Source organism: Bubalus kerabau, chromosome 12 (genome assembly GCF_029407905.1).
Source record: "Bubalus kerabau isolate K-KA32 ecotype Philippines breed swamp buffalo chromosome 12, PCC_UOA_SB_1v2, whole genome shotgun sequence".
NCBI lineage: Eukaryota > Metazoa > Chordata > Mammalia > Artiodactyla > Bovidae > Bubalus > Bubalus kerabau.
Window position 1 is genome coordinate 83286749 of NC_073635.1, and position 13770 is coordinate 83300518.

Sequence of the window (13770 nt, forward strand, 5' to 3'; positions counted from 1 at the left end):
TTATGTATGCGTCACCATGGTGACAAAGGGCTTCATGGCCAGAGAGATAATACAATTATCTGGAGGGATGAACCTCAGAGGAGTAGGTCAAAGTGATGGGTGTCAGGAACTGGAATTAAAAATTTTGGAGGGGGATAGGGATCTGAGGTTCTGAAGCAGACTGCTGTCCTTAGGGTACAAAGAAGATAAAAAAGGAGAGCAGAAATTCTTCCTGTTCTCAAAGCTTTACAACCCAATTGTTGGGTCAGGGTGCAGCCGAAGAATAAAATGGAATGTTTTGATTGTGATTTGCAATTTATAAGACAAACTCTAGTTTATCACCCAATTTAACACCTTAAGTAGCATTAGCATCCCCATTTTACAGATGAGGACTAAGGGTCTAGGAAATGTGCTTTATTCAAGGTTGGAAGTGTAAGGTGAAAGTGTTAGTTGCTCAAGCATGTCCGACTCTTTGTGACCCCATGGACTGTAGCCTGCCAGGCTCCTCTGTTCATGGGATTCTCCAGGCAAGAAGACTGGAGTGGGTTGCTATTCCCTTCACCAGGGGATTTTCCCAACCCAGGGACTGAACCCAGGTCTCCTGAGTTGCAGGCAGCTTCTTTACTGTTTGAGTCCAGCAGATATTAACTGGAAAGCTGAAACTCAGTTTAGCCTGGTGGAGACTAAGAGAAATACCTTTAAAAAGGGTTTCTGCGAACTCCGTGGACTCAGGAATCACAGAGGGTCTTGTTAGAATGCAGATTCTGAGTCTGGAAGGCTGGGGTGGGGCCCAGGCATCTGCATTTCTGATGAGTTCCCAGTTCAGGGTAAGGTTGCTGATCCAGGCATCACACTGGTCTCAATACCCACGTTAGAGTGTTGCCAACTGCACCCAAGCTGGTGAAAATCACATTTACCGGTTACTTTCGTACTGAAGAACTTACTGCAATCAGCGTTTACAGAGCAACTTGATGTGGGGAATCAAACTTTGTCATAAATTGAGTGAACAGGAGCTGTGGGCAGTAGGGGTGGCGGGGGGGTGGGAAATGGGGGTGCCAGCCACTAAGCCAGCAACAGAGTCAACTGAGTCAGAAGTCCCAGCTGCTGGGGTCCCTGACCATGACCCCTCTGTTTGGAGTTGAGCTGCTGGGAAAACCCTGAGCCATGTCCTCAAAGGGTGACAGGGACTCAGGGTCCCTGCTGTCCCAGGAGCCTGCTCCAGGGTTGCCTTCCCCGGGTGTCTGGGCCCATGACTGCCTACCCCTTGTGGGTGGGTCCATTTCTGCCTTCCCCACGTGGGTGGGCTTATGGGCTCTGCCTGCCAATTCCTGGGAGGCCCTCCTTTTCTGCCATCACCCTTCCCCCTCCTGAAGCTAAAAGATTCAGTTCAGTTCAGTTCAGTCGCTCAGTTGTGTCCGACTCTTTGCGGCACCATGAACCGCAGCATCCCAGGCCTCCCTGTCCATCACCAACGCCCGGAGTCCACCCAAACCCATGTCCATTGAGTCGGTGATGCCATCCAACCATCTCATCCTCTGTTGTCCCCTTCTCCTCCTGCCTTCAATCTTTTCCAACATCAGGGTCTTTTCAAATGAGTCAGTTCTTCACATCAGGTGGCCAAAATATTGGAGTTTCAGCTTCAACATCAGTCCTTCCAATGAACACCCAGGACGGATCTCCTTTAGGATGGACTATTTGGATCTCCTTGCAGTCCAAGGGATTCTCAAGAGTCTTATCCAACACCACAGTTCAAAAGCATCAATTCTTCTGCACTCAGCTTTCTTTATAGTCCAACTCTCATATCCATACATGACTACTGGAAAAACCATAGCCTTGACTAGACTAGCTAAAAGATTAGAGCTAGCTCATTCCCATCCTGGCTCCCCCCCTCCAGCTCCTGGGAGTGGAATGACATGCCCTGCCTTGCTGGCTGGCTCTGAGCATCTTCTGACCTCTGACCCTTTCTGGCTCACTGCCAGCCAGCCAAGCACTGACGGCAGGAATGTGCCCCCTGCTGCTACACCTTGGCACTGCCCTGAGGGCTCTTCCCCATCCTCCCACTCCCTTAAGCCAAGCCAGGGGAGGGGAGGGACTGCCCGGTGCACAGCTGTAAAATCGTGAACTTGACACAATCCTACCTAAGGTCGATGATCGGCTTTCCAAGCACCTGCCCTGCTCTGACCTCCAGCATCGCCCGGGAGAGTCTGAGAGCTAGCCCAGGACCCGTGGGCACACCGCATCTCCTACTCCGAGTCTGGTCTGGAAAGGGGAATCAGGGTCCTGTGGCTCATGTGGAAGCTCTAGGACTTTTCCCAGGATGAGCTGCGTGTTCTGGCCGTGCCTGGAGTTGCCAGGTGCGAGCCTCCCAGCCCTTGGTCCACAGGAGAGACCCGTGAAGGGAGAGAAAATCAGGCTGGGGAGCAAAGCTCTTCTCAAATTTCAGATGACTTGCTAAGGAGGTTTGAGGCTCCCAGGGGCTGAATGCTTTGCATATAGACAACTTGCAAATGAGCAGTCTGTTTGACTAGACTGGAGCGCTACTGTTCTGGTTTAAAAAAAATGTGCCAATGCATTTCTAATTTTCACATTGTTTTTACATAAATTTGCACATTAGGCTCTGGAGGCCTTCTATTCAAGTATGGGAGTGATTCACAATTAATTAATACCCTTAACTCAGCTGCATTCAAATTCAGGCAGCAGACCAGGACGAAGAGGAAAGATCTAAATATGAAGAAAAAAGAAAAATCATTTGCTTTAATCACGACACAGAATCAGGGAACAGACGCACACCTGAATGAGCCGTTGGGAGGCTGGGGCTCAATTTCCATTGTCATCTTTCTCAGTCTTTTCTGCTCAGCTTCTTCATGCCTGGGGCTCAGATACGAGGCCTCCTTCAAGAAGCCAGCAGCCAGTTTCTGTTCCTGGCCTCCTGAGTGGAGACATGGAGGGTCGTGGGCTGAATGGCTCAGTCTTTCTTCCCTCTGGTTCTGGTGTAGATACATGGTTTTGGAGAAATGAGGGTTTAATAGCTTTCCAAGGGGTTTGAGGGCTTCCCAGGTGGTGCTAGTGGTAAAGAACCTGCTGGCCAACGCAGGAGATGTAAGAGACGTGGGTTCAGTCCCTGGGTTGGGAAGATCCCCTGAAGGAGGGCATGGCAACCCACTCCAGTATTCTTGCCTGGAGAATCCCATGGACAGAGGACCCTGGCAGACTACAGTCCATACCATCACTGAGACACAACTGAAGTGACTTAGCGTACACACACACACATACACACGTGCAAGGTGTTTGCTCTGAAGTTCACATGATGAGAAGTGAGCTTTCTGTTTCCGGTTGTGCTCCATCAGGAATGGCTCTGTTCAGAGCACTAGTCTTGGGGACTTGAGAGAGTCTGCACAGTCCTCTCTGAAACAACTTCCCTCTCTCCTTTCTCCCGTACTTTCTTATGGATTGAGCTTTTATGGAAGCTGAAAATCCCACAATTAGAATTATTCTTTGGAGTCTCCAAGGACCCTCTTTGAGACAAAAATACCCTGGGGAGAATAGCCCCAGGAACAACTAGCTGTCCATGCATCTGAGAGGCAGTAAAGGAAAAAGGAGAGCAAAGTATTGGTAAGAGGAAGGTATTTAGTATGAAGGGTTTAGAACTTGGTGAATGTGAAAAGCACTGGACTTGGACTCAGAAGATCTGAATTCTAGGTCTTCTTCTGTTGAAGACACTGGGCCAACTGTTACGGCTTTTGAATGTGAAGCCATATTAAAAGTCTGAAGGATGGTGTAACCACTTACAAGAATGATTAAAGCTAAACATACACGTGGCCTGTGACCCAGTCATTCAAGTCTGGGGTAAAGACCTAACAAATCCATCAACTGAGTTCCTTGAAAGATTTGAACTAGAAAGTCCTTGGAAGCACCATTCATAATAGATCCAACCTGGACACTATCTGAAGGTCCACTGGGGGCGGAATGGGTACATTAATTGTGGTCTAGCCACACAATGTAATTTTGTGCATTAATTAGGATGAATGATCTGCCACAACAAGGTTAATGTTGAGTAAAAGAGGCAAGACAGGAAACAGCACATACAAAAACAAGCAACACTGATCTATGGGGTTAGAGGTCGAGACAGTATTACCCTTGGATGTGGGAGAAAGGAGACTGAAGGTGTGAGAAGCTTGCTGTTCTTTAACAGAAAGTTAGAAGTAGCAACACTTCTAGATGATCTTTTTCACGAAGCAGAAATACAGACACAGACAGATGTAGAGAACATATATATGAGTATCGAGGGGGAAAGCAGGGGAGGGATGGAATGAACTGGGGACTGGGGTGGACACATACACACTCCTGATTCTACGGATAAAATAGTAACTAGTGAGAACCTAGTGTATAGCACTGGGAACCACACTCAGTGCCCCGTGGTGACCTAAATGGGAAGGAAATCCAAGAAGAGGGGATATATGTACACGTATAGCTGATTCATCTTGCTGTACAGCAGAAACTAACATGACATTGTAAAGCAACAGTACTCCAATAGAAGTTGATTAAAAAATAATAACACTTATGTGGTTGCAGGAACAGACTGGGGGGTGGGGGGGGTTGATATAGGTCCTGGCCCAGAGAAGGCAAATGATGGAAGATAAGACCAGACCTGAGATGATTTTGTGGGAGAATAAAGTAGGGAGTAGAAATAGGGGATTTGAGGAGCATCAGGATGTAGGGAGGTAGAGAGATGGATATTTCACCTTCACCTTTTAACAAGGGTTGGTTTGGTTTACCATCCTATGGTTGCTAACTAACTACGGCTTAGTCATTTTGTGGCAATCAGTTAAACATTCTCTATATGTCTAAAAACATTGCTCTCTGTGAGTCTTTAATAAAGTACTCTTGGGTTAATCAACTCTAGGTAAACCTCCAAGCAAACCCTTTTCTACAGAGGCAATGCTTGGGTCCTTTATGCTTCCTCAGTGACTCATAATATTTTTTAAATTTAATTTTATTGAAGTAGAGTTGATTTACAAAGTTGTGTTAGCTTCAGATATACAATATACACTTACTGTGCATCATACATTCTTTTTTCATGTTCTTTTCCCTTATAAGTTTTTACAAGATATTGAGTATAGTTCTCTGTGCTATAGAGTAAGGCCTTGTTGGTTATCTCATTTATACATGGTGGTGTCTATCTGCTAATCCCAAACTCCTAATTTATCCCTTCCCACCCCTTTCCCCCTTTGGTAACCATGAATTTATTTTCTGGGTCGTGTTGTCTCTTATTAGGACGATGACCATCACTATTTCTTGGGTATGCGCTTTAGTTTTGTGGTTCAAGACCATTTGTATACAAACACAGCTAATCACAAATCAGTCGCAACTCACTGATTTCAAAGTGGTACTAAATTTGAAAATGAGCACTATCTTTAAAAAAAATTGAATTTGTGTTCTAATGTGAGCCAGATTCTCTTTGGATCTTCAAGCGTGTACTCATATCATCAAGAGCTGGCTGAGATACAGATGCATAATCTCAAAGAGTGGTCTCATGATCTCAGCTCCTCAATCATTTATTCTCTATGAATTTTTACACCCTCAATAGATTACAGTTTGCTTCTTAGAGAGGGTCACCAGGGTCTTAAATTATTTGTATCATCTGTCAAGTTCGGAAGAGTAAGATTGTGACATTGTTAACACAGAGAGTCAGTCCATCTCCTTGTGAGGAAGGTATTATCACCTCCAATTTACAGATGGAGTGACTGAGGCTCAGAGGAATTAAACCATTTCACATACACAGGTGTGCAAGCCCTGGTATACCAGCTCCTTTTTAAAAAAACAAGTTTCCCTCAGAGCCTCAGGTAGATGTGGGCATCAGGTTTGTTGGGACTCACTTCACACTGTGTCTCCAATTTCCCACTGGCAGTGAGAAGCCAGGCTGTGTACACCTTTATGCTTATTCAATGAGTAGACCTCTGCTCCCTGCCCCCCAAGCATGTACACACACAGACTACTTCCCTTGGCAAGATCTCCAGGCTTGGTGGCCAAGGAAATACCTGCGACTTTGATAGCTCTGCGCCAGAAAACCTACTCCCATTGGACTCAAGGTGCACTATGCTTTAGCTCAATAACACCTCTGCTATTGACCCTGACCTGGCTCACTTAAGCAGGAAGTGTCTCAGAAACTCAGTTCCTCCCACCTTACATCTGAAGTTTTATTCCTAGAGCCAGCATCTCAGCCAGATCACCCACGTGTTAATACCAACTCTTCCCTCCTCCTGACGGCTTCTCAAGACCCTTCACGAGGCTTGGTCCCTTTGTCTAGGATGGCCATACATCCTGCGGCATCTTCTCGCCTCGCTACCACCCCTCTCCGGCCGGCAGCGTAGTATCACCTGAGCTACAGCCTACCTCCAGCTCCACATAGCAATCTTTACCACCAAACAGCTAAAACTAAACTCATTGGCTTATGCCAATCTCTGCTCAACTTCTCCATATAGGTTCCTGTTACACACAGAATAAAACCCAAACTATTGTGTTCTAAAGGGTTCTGCATAGCCTGGCCCCATCTTTTCAATCTGAACCTCTGCCATGGTCTTGCTTCAGCTACTCTTGTCTTTTTGATGTTTCTGAAGACATGAGTGCCTCATGTCTCCCTCGGGATTTTGGGCTCGCTGTTGCTTTGCCCAGAACAATTCCCATTTGCTTTCAGGACTGTTCATTCCCTCGCTTCATTTAAGTCTTCTTCACATAGCATTCTTTAGAGAAGCCTCTTCTGATGACCTTGTTTAAAAAATACTCTGTCTGCATTTAATCCCAATACTCTGCTTGTCCTTTTTTTTTTTTAGGTATTGGAACTCTATTTATTTGTCCTTTTTTTTTTTAGGTATTGGAACTCTATTTATAGATCTACTTTTTTATTTCTGAGTGCACTGTGTCTTTGCTGCGTCTCTCTAGTTGTGGAGTGTGAGCTCCAGAGTGTGTAGGCTCGGTAGCTACAGCACATGGGCCTAGCTGCCCCACGGCATGTGGGATCTTAGCTCACAGTTCCGTGAACAGGGGTTTAACTTCCCTGTATTGGAAGGTGGATTCTCAGCCACTGGCCTGCCAGGGAAGTCCCCTGCTTGTTCTTTAAAGCCCTTACTGCTAGTTGGAAATCCACTGCTTGTTTACTTGTTCACTTTTTTTATTGTCAGTTTCCACCCATCTTAGTTTGTTGCTGCTGCCATAGCAAAGTCCCACAAGCTGGTACTCAGAGTTCTAGAGGGTAGAGGTCCAAGATCAAGCTGTTTGGCAGCACCGGTTCCTCCTGAGGGAGATTGTTTCATGGCTTATCCTGACTTCTGGGGGCTGGATGGCAGTCTTTGGTGGTCGTTGGCTTATAGCAGCATCACCTCAATATCTTCCTTTATCTTCACAAGGTGTTATCTCTTGTGCAACTGTATCTCTATGTCCAAATCTTCTCTTTGTAGGAGCACACAATTATATTAGACTATTCCTTAAAAAACTAAAATAGAGCTACCATATGATCCAGCAGTCCCACTCTTGGGCCTGTATCTGGAGAAAAGCCATAATTTGAAAAGATACATGCATCCCAGTGTTCATTGCAGCACTGTTTATAATAGCCAAGACATGGAAGCAACCTGAATGTCTGTTGGCACAAGAATGGATACATATATACAATGGAGTATTACTCAGTCATAAAAAAGATTCAGTTCAGTTCAGTTCAGTCGCTCAGTCGTGTCTGACTCTTTGCAACCCCATGAATTGCAGCACGCCAGGGCTCCCTGTCCATCACCAACTCCCGGAGTTCACTCAGACTCACGTCCATCGAGTCAGTGATGCCATCCAGCCATCTCATCCTCTGTCGTCCTGCCCTTCTTCTCCTGCCCCCAATCCCTCCCAGCGTCAGAGTCTTTTCCAATGAGTCAACTCTTCTCATGAGGTTGGAATAATACTATTTGCAGTCACATGGATGGAATTAGAGTTTATCATACTAAGTAGATAAGTCAGACAGAGAAAGACAAATATTGTATGATATTGTTTATATGTGGAGTCTAAAAACATGGTACAAATGAAGCTATTTACAAAGCAGAAATAGAGTCACAGATGTAGAAAATAAGCTTATGGTTACCAGAGGTTAAGCAGGGGGTAAATTGGAAGGTTGGGGTTGACATATACATACTACTGTATGTAAAATAGGTAACTAATAAGGACCTACTGTATAGCACAGGTACTCAACTCAGAGCTCTGTAATGACCTATATGGGAATAGAATCTAAAAAAGAGCGAATATACGTGTAACAGATTCACTTTGCTGTGCATCTGAAACTAACCCAACATTGTAGATCAACTACTTTCCAATAGAAATTAGTTAAAAAAACCTTGGAATGAGACCTACAATTTTTTAATTAGACTAGGATCCACTCTAATGACCTCATCTTAAATTGATCATCTGTAAAAACTGTATGTCCAAATAAAGCCACATCCTGAGGTACTGGGGATTAGGACTTTAATATATAAATTTTTGGAGGGACACAATTTAATCCTTAGCTCCAACTCCTACTCAGTCCTTCTGGAACATGGCTTTCTCTTACTCATTGCTGTATATTTTGTGCCAGAGTTGAGTCAGGAAAGAAGTCCTGCTAACCAAGTGCCTAAGAACATTCTCTTCTTGCAAACATTCAGCTGGACCTTTGCTTCGTGCTCTGTATCAGGCTGTGAAAACCCCAATCATGGGGGTTTCCATGACCGATGTCCACATGCAAGATTCCTCCATCTTGATCATATAAATCATCCATCCTCACCTTTCCTCTCTGCCTCGCCTATCAGTGTTGCTACGTGAGTGGCATTTACTGTTCTTGCTCAGCAACTCTCCCCCACCCCCCTTCTTGATCTCAGATTTATTACCAGCCCCAGCCTCGTGTGTCCTTGAGCATGGTTTCACTTTGACTTCCAATAGCTCCCTGCAAATGGATTCCCATTGTCCTTCCTGGTCTTCAAGAAACTGGTCCTGTCCACCACAGCCAGACCCCTTATCCATGAGAGATGCCCTAGATGTGGCTTTGTGGCTGGCTGGACCTCAGAGGGGGTCAAGTGGCTGGTCGTTACACACCAATTATATATCAGTCATGTCAGGAGCTTCATGTGCAATGGTACTTTGAGAAAGTTCAAGGTACCAACCTTTCTAATAAAACACATACCTTCCAAAACAGGAACAGTGACATCCAGGCAACAGACCTCTCCAAGTGGCAGGGTCAGCCAATTAAGCAGATGATGTAACCCTAGAAGGGGTTCCTGGGTGACTCAGTGGTAAAGAATCCGCCTGCCAGGCAGGAAACCTGGGTTCAGTCCCTGGGTCGGGAAGATCCCCTGGAGAAGGAAATGGCAACCCACTCCAGTATTGCCTGGAGAATCCCGTGGACAGAGGAACCTGGCTGGCTACAGTCCAAGGGGTCGCAAAAGAGCTGGACACGACTGAGTGACTAGGCACACTGGAGCATGCACTCTGATTGTGTCTTAGTTCTTGGATTTTCTCCCTTGGTTTCCCTTCCGGGAGTATACCTACCCCATCTCTTTACCGTCTTCATGTACTCTGCTGCTGCTGCTGCTAAGTCGCTTCAGTCATGTCCAACTCTGTGCGACCCCATAGACGGCAGTCTACCAGGCTCCCCCGTCCCTGGGATTCTCCAGGCAAGAACACTGGAGTGGGTTGCCGTTTCCTTCTCCAATGCATGAAAGTGAAAGTGAAGTCGCTCAGTCGTGTCTGACTCTTAGCGACCCTATGGACTGCAGCCCACCAGGCTCCTCCATCCATGGGATTTTCCAGGCAAGAGTACTGGAGTGGGGTGCCATTGCCTTCTCCATCATGTACTCTAGCTCCTGTCAAACTTCTATATGGAGGGGAAAAAAGACGAAAAACCCAGACAGACAGAAATCTTTCCTTGTTTTCCTTTGTACTTGGAGACATGTTAGATTTTTTGGTTACTTGACTAAATACAAAGAGAGGAGAAAACAAAATTAATAAAATACAGGAAGGCCTAGGTGTAGGCAAATTGTCCAGGCTTTTATGAGTTCAAGAAGGGTGTCTAGGCTGGGGAGAGGCAATGACTGAGGTTAAGGACAAATGATCAGATATTTGAGTGATGAATGTAGGAATTTGGACTACTTCCTGCACAGGGTTTTTGATCACAGCGATGGGTTTGAGGAGCCGAGATGGCTCTGACACTAATTTAAGTTATAAACAAAGAATGCTTGGTAACTAGGTGCCTTGTTAAGTCAGAAAGAGGCAAAGAGAGATTTAAATTTCAAGTTGCAATTTGATAAGCAGGCCTCATCCTCAGTGAAGCACAAGAAAACAAGCTTGGGGTAAATAGGATGAGGGTAGTCAATTTCTGTTTTGAGTACATGTTGAATATGAGCTGCTTTGGGGACGTTTGGGTAGAGATACTTCATTAGGCAGTAATTTATCTTTTAAATTTAACTTTATAATTTTTACCACTGATAAATATTTATTATAAATTAATGCAATTAATGCAAACAGGTTCAAAGAAGAAAGTAGGAAAAATGTTCCAATACTAGCCTCCAGAAATAACCTTTGTTAATATTAAGTGAGTGTCAGGTCAGATATGTCCCTACGCAGATATGCTGAGGGAAGGATGATGTCTTTCTGTTGGCATAGAGAGAGATAAGCTTATAAAAATGAGATCGTGTATGCACGTCCTTGTAAAAATAAGATGAATTAAAAATATTTCATATGAGCTTATCAGAAAAATAGAAAATGAAGGATTTCAGATAAATACTGAGACGGTCTTATGGAAAGCATGGGCTTCCCCAGTGGCTCAGAGATAAAGAATCCGCCTGCAATGCAGGAGCGGCAGGAGACCTAGGTTTGACCCCCCCGGGAAGGAGGGCATGGCAACCCACTCTGGTATTTTTGCCTGGAGAATCCCCATGGACAGAGGAGCCTGGCAGGCAACAGTCCATAGGGTAGCAAGGAGTCAGATATGACTCAAGTGAATTCACACACACACACACACACACCCGCACACACACATTATGGAAATCATAAGATGTTGTTGACTGCATTTAAAAATGCATAATGAATTTTATGCAATTTTGACTCCCTAGCATAAAAGACGGCAAAAATTAGCATTTTCACATTGCTTCTCTGCCTTCCAACTTCCGACTGTATTAATTAATATATATTTGAGTACTTACTATGAGCCAGGAACTATTCTAGGTGTTTGGGATACACTCGGGGGATGAAATGGGCAGATTCTTGTCTTTGCAGAGCTTGTAGTGTGGTCAGAGGGAGATGGAAGATAAATAATGAAAGTAAACATGATGATAATTTAATAAATATAAATAGAAAAACAAATGGTAAGGAGAAGGAGTGCCAGGTATGGTGTTGAGAGAAGGTTATGCTCACAATTCATTTTGAAGGCAAGATCCTAGATGAACTCCCTCAGCCCTACCTGGCAGTTATAAGACCAGAGAGGAGGCCAGCAGGGCTGGACTGGAGTGAGGAAAGAAGAGGAACGGAAGAGGCAGACGTTTACAGGATGGAAGGGCTGACCTAGCAGAGCCCTGCAAGCCGTAGTGAGGATGTTAGGTTGTGCATCAACTGGGAACCAGGATGAGTTCTCATTTCACTCATTATAATATTTACATCTTGCTTTATAACTATGTTTCATGGATTTCATATATATGAGCAGATGACTTCTTTATCTGTTCATCCATTGGAGGGGTAATACATGGATACTGCATGTTGACATTCTTAGCTTTGGGTTATATATCCAACCTATTTGTTTCCAGATTTCTTGTTTCTTTTTCTCTTTGAGGCAGAGTGGTGGACTTCACTATTTTTTTGATACAGAATGTCACATTTTGAAGTCTTCTCTAGACATTATTTTTTTCGCTGGAGTATGGGTCACATTTTCCTGCTTCTTCACGTGCCTAGGTTTTATCCTCTCATATGTGCTGGATATTGTGCGTTATTTGTTGCAGAGAACTTAATTATAGAATCTTCCTCTGAGGAGTGTTGCTTATTGATCTGGTGGACAGTTAAATTACTGGCTTACTACACTGAACTTGTATCGGCTTTTCATGTTATGAGTGAGACTGTTGATTTTGTACTTAGTCTAGTCTGATGTCTAGACAGCTTCGTCTTGACACATATATTTTATTTTTGAGGCATGGCCCTTCTTTGATTTTGACGGGAAGCCCAAAGTGTTTACAAATCGCCTCTAATTTGTTGGAACGCAAATCGAAAGTTGTTCCTTCAGTGGTGGACAAAAATTTGAAATCTACGCCCTGTTCTTTCAGACTCTCAGCTCTGGCTTTATGGTTTGCTTCTTGAAATCTCCCCTGTACCTCAGATGTTCAGAAGTCAGCCAAGGCTTTAGGGAAGAATATATGCAGACTTGGGGAGATCTGCCTATGTCTTCCTTGGGATTTTCCCTTAGTTTTTAGATCCTCTGGCAATTCCAAATTCTTTTTCTCAGGTATCTCAAGCTTCCATGGCTTTCTGCTCTAATTCTCCCACACAGCACTGCATGGACTGACGGCCGCCTTCAGAGAAAAGCTTTGTCATCATAGATCTCATCCAGGTGGTTCATTTTTGTACCAAAAATCAAATATCTTTTAGTTTCTTCCTGTCTTTGGTGACTACTCATTACTTTCAAATAGTTCTTTTTAATATTTTTGCCAAAATATATTATTGATATCTGTAGGATATCACCATGAAACATCAATCACCATGAAACATTCTGGCAATACCAGAAACTGTAGTCTGTGATTTCATTTATTTAATATGCAAATAAGAAATAAAGCCATACTATGGCCTTTAGGGAGGCATGTTTTAGGGTGTAATTTTTTTTTTCTAATTTTCATTTTAATTTCTTCTCTGATCCAAGGTTTACTTAGAAGTATATATTAATATTTGCCAAATATATAGATTCTCCTAATTATCTTTTTTGGGGTGTCCCTCATGGCTCAGTGGTAAAGGATACTCCTGCCAATGCAGGAGACACAGGTTCAATCCCTGGGTCAGAAAGATTCCCTGGAGAAGGAAATGGTAACTCACTCACTTCTTCTTGCCTGAGAAATCCCATGGACAGAGGAGCTTGGTGGGCTATAGTCCATGGGGTCACAAAAGAGTTGGACATGACTAAGCGACTATACAATGACAACAGTTGATTAATATCTGTATGTGAATTTATCTCTGTCAATGAATTAGGTTATTTGAAATTAGTCATTCACATGTTAACCTTTATTCTGAAAATAACATGTTTTTCAGTCACTAAGTCGTGCTGACTCTTTGCGACCGCATGGACTGTAGCTTGCCAGGCTCCTCCATCCTCCACTTTCTTCCAGAGTTTGCTCGAATTCATGTCCAATAATGTGGCAGTTAGCTATACTGACCTCACACTTCACATAAATAGTAGTTTATTGCTATTTACTTTCTGTTTTCACTCGTATCATGGTATTTTGCTTATGCTCATGAAGCCACTAAATATTATAGGCAAGATTGTACAATGCTTAGATCTTATTTTATCTTATATTTTTTGGTTGACAGAACAGGAGGTTGCTATTACATAGCTTGAGGAATATTTCATTTCATCTTTTCAAACTACACTTCTCTCTTCCTCAAAGATGATCTCTTCCAGGAAGCTTAATTTCAACGAGGCATTGACAAGAAAGAAGGGTTGGATATGGAACCTTCTCACTTTTGTTATGAGTTGATTGTTCTGTCTTCATACTATGTGATCTACCAGAAAACCTGTCTTTAAAATATGTTGATATGTAT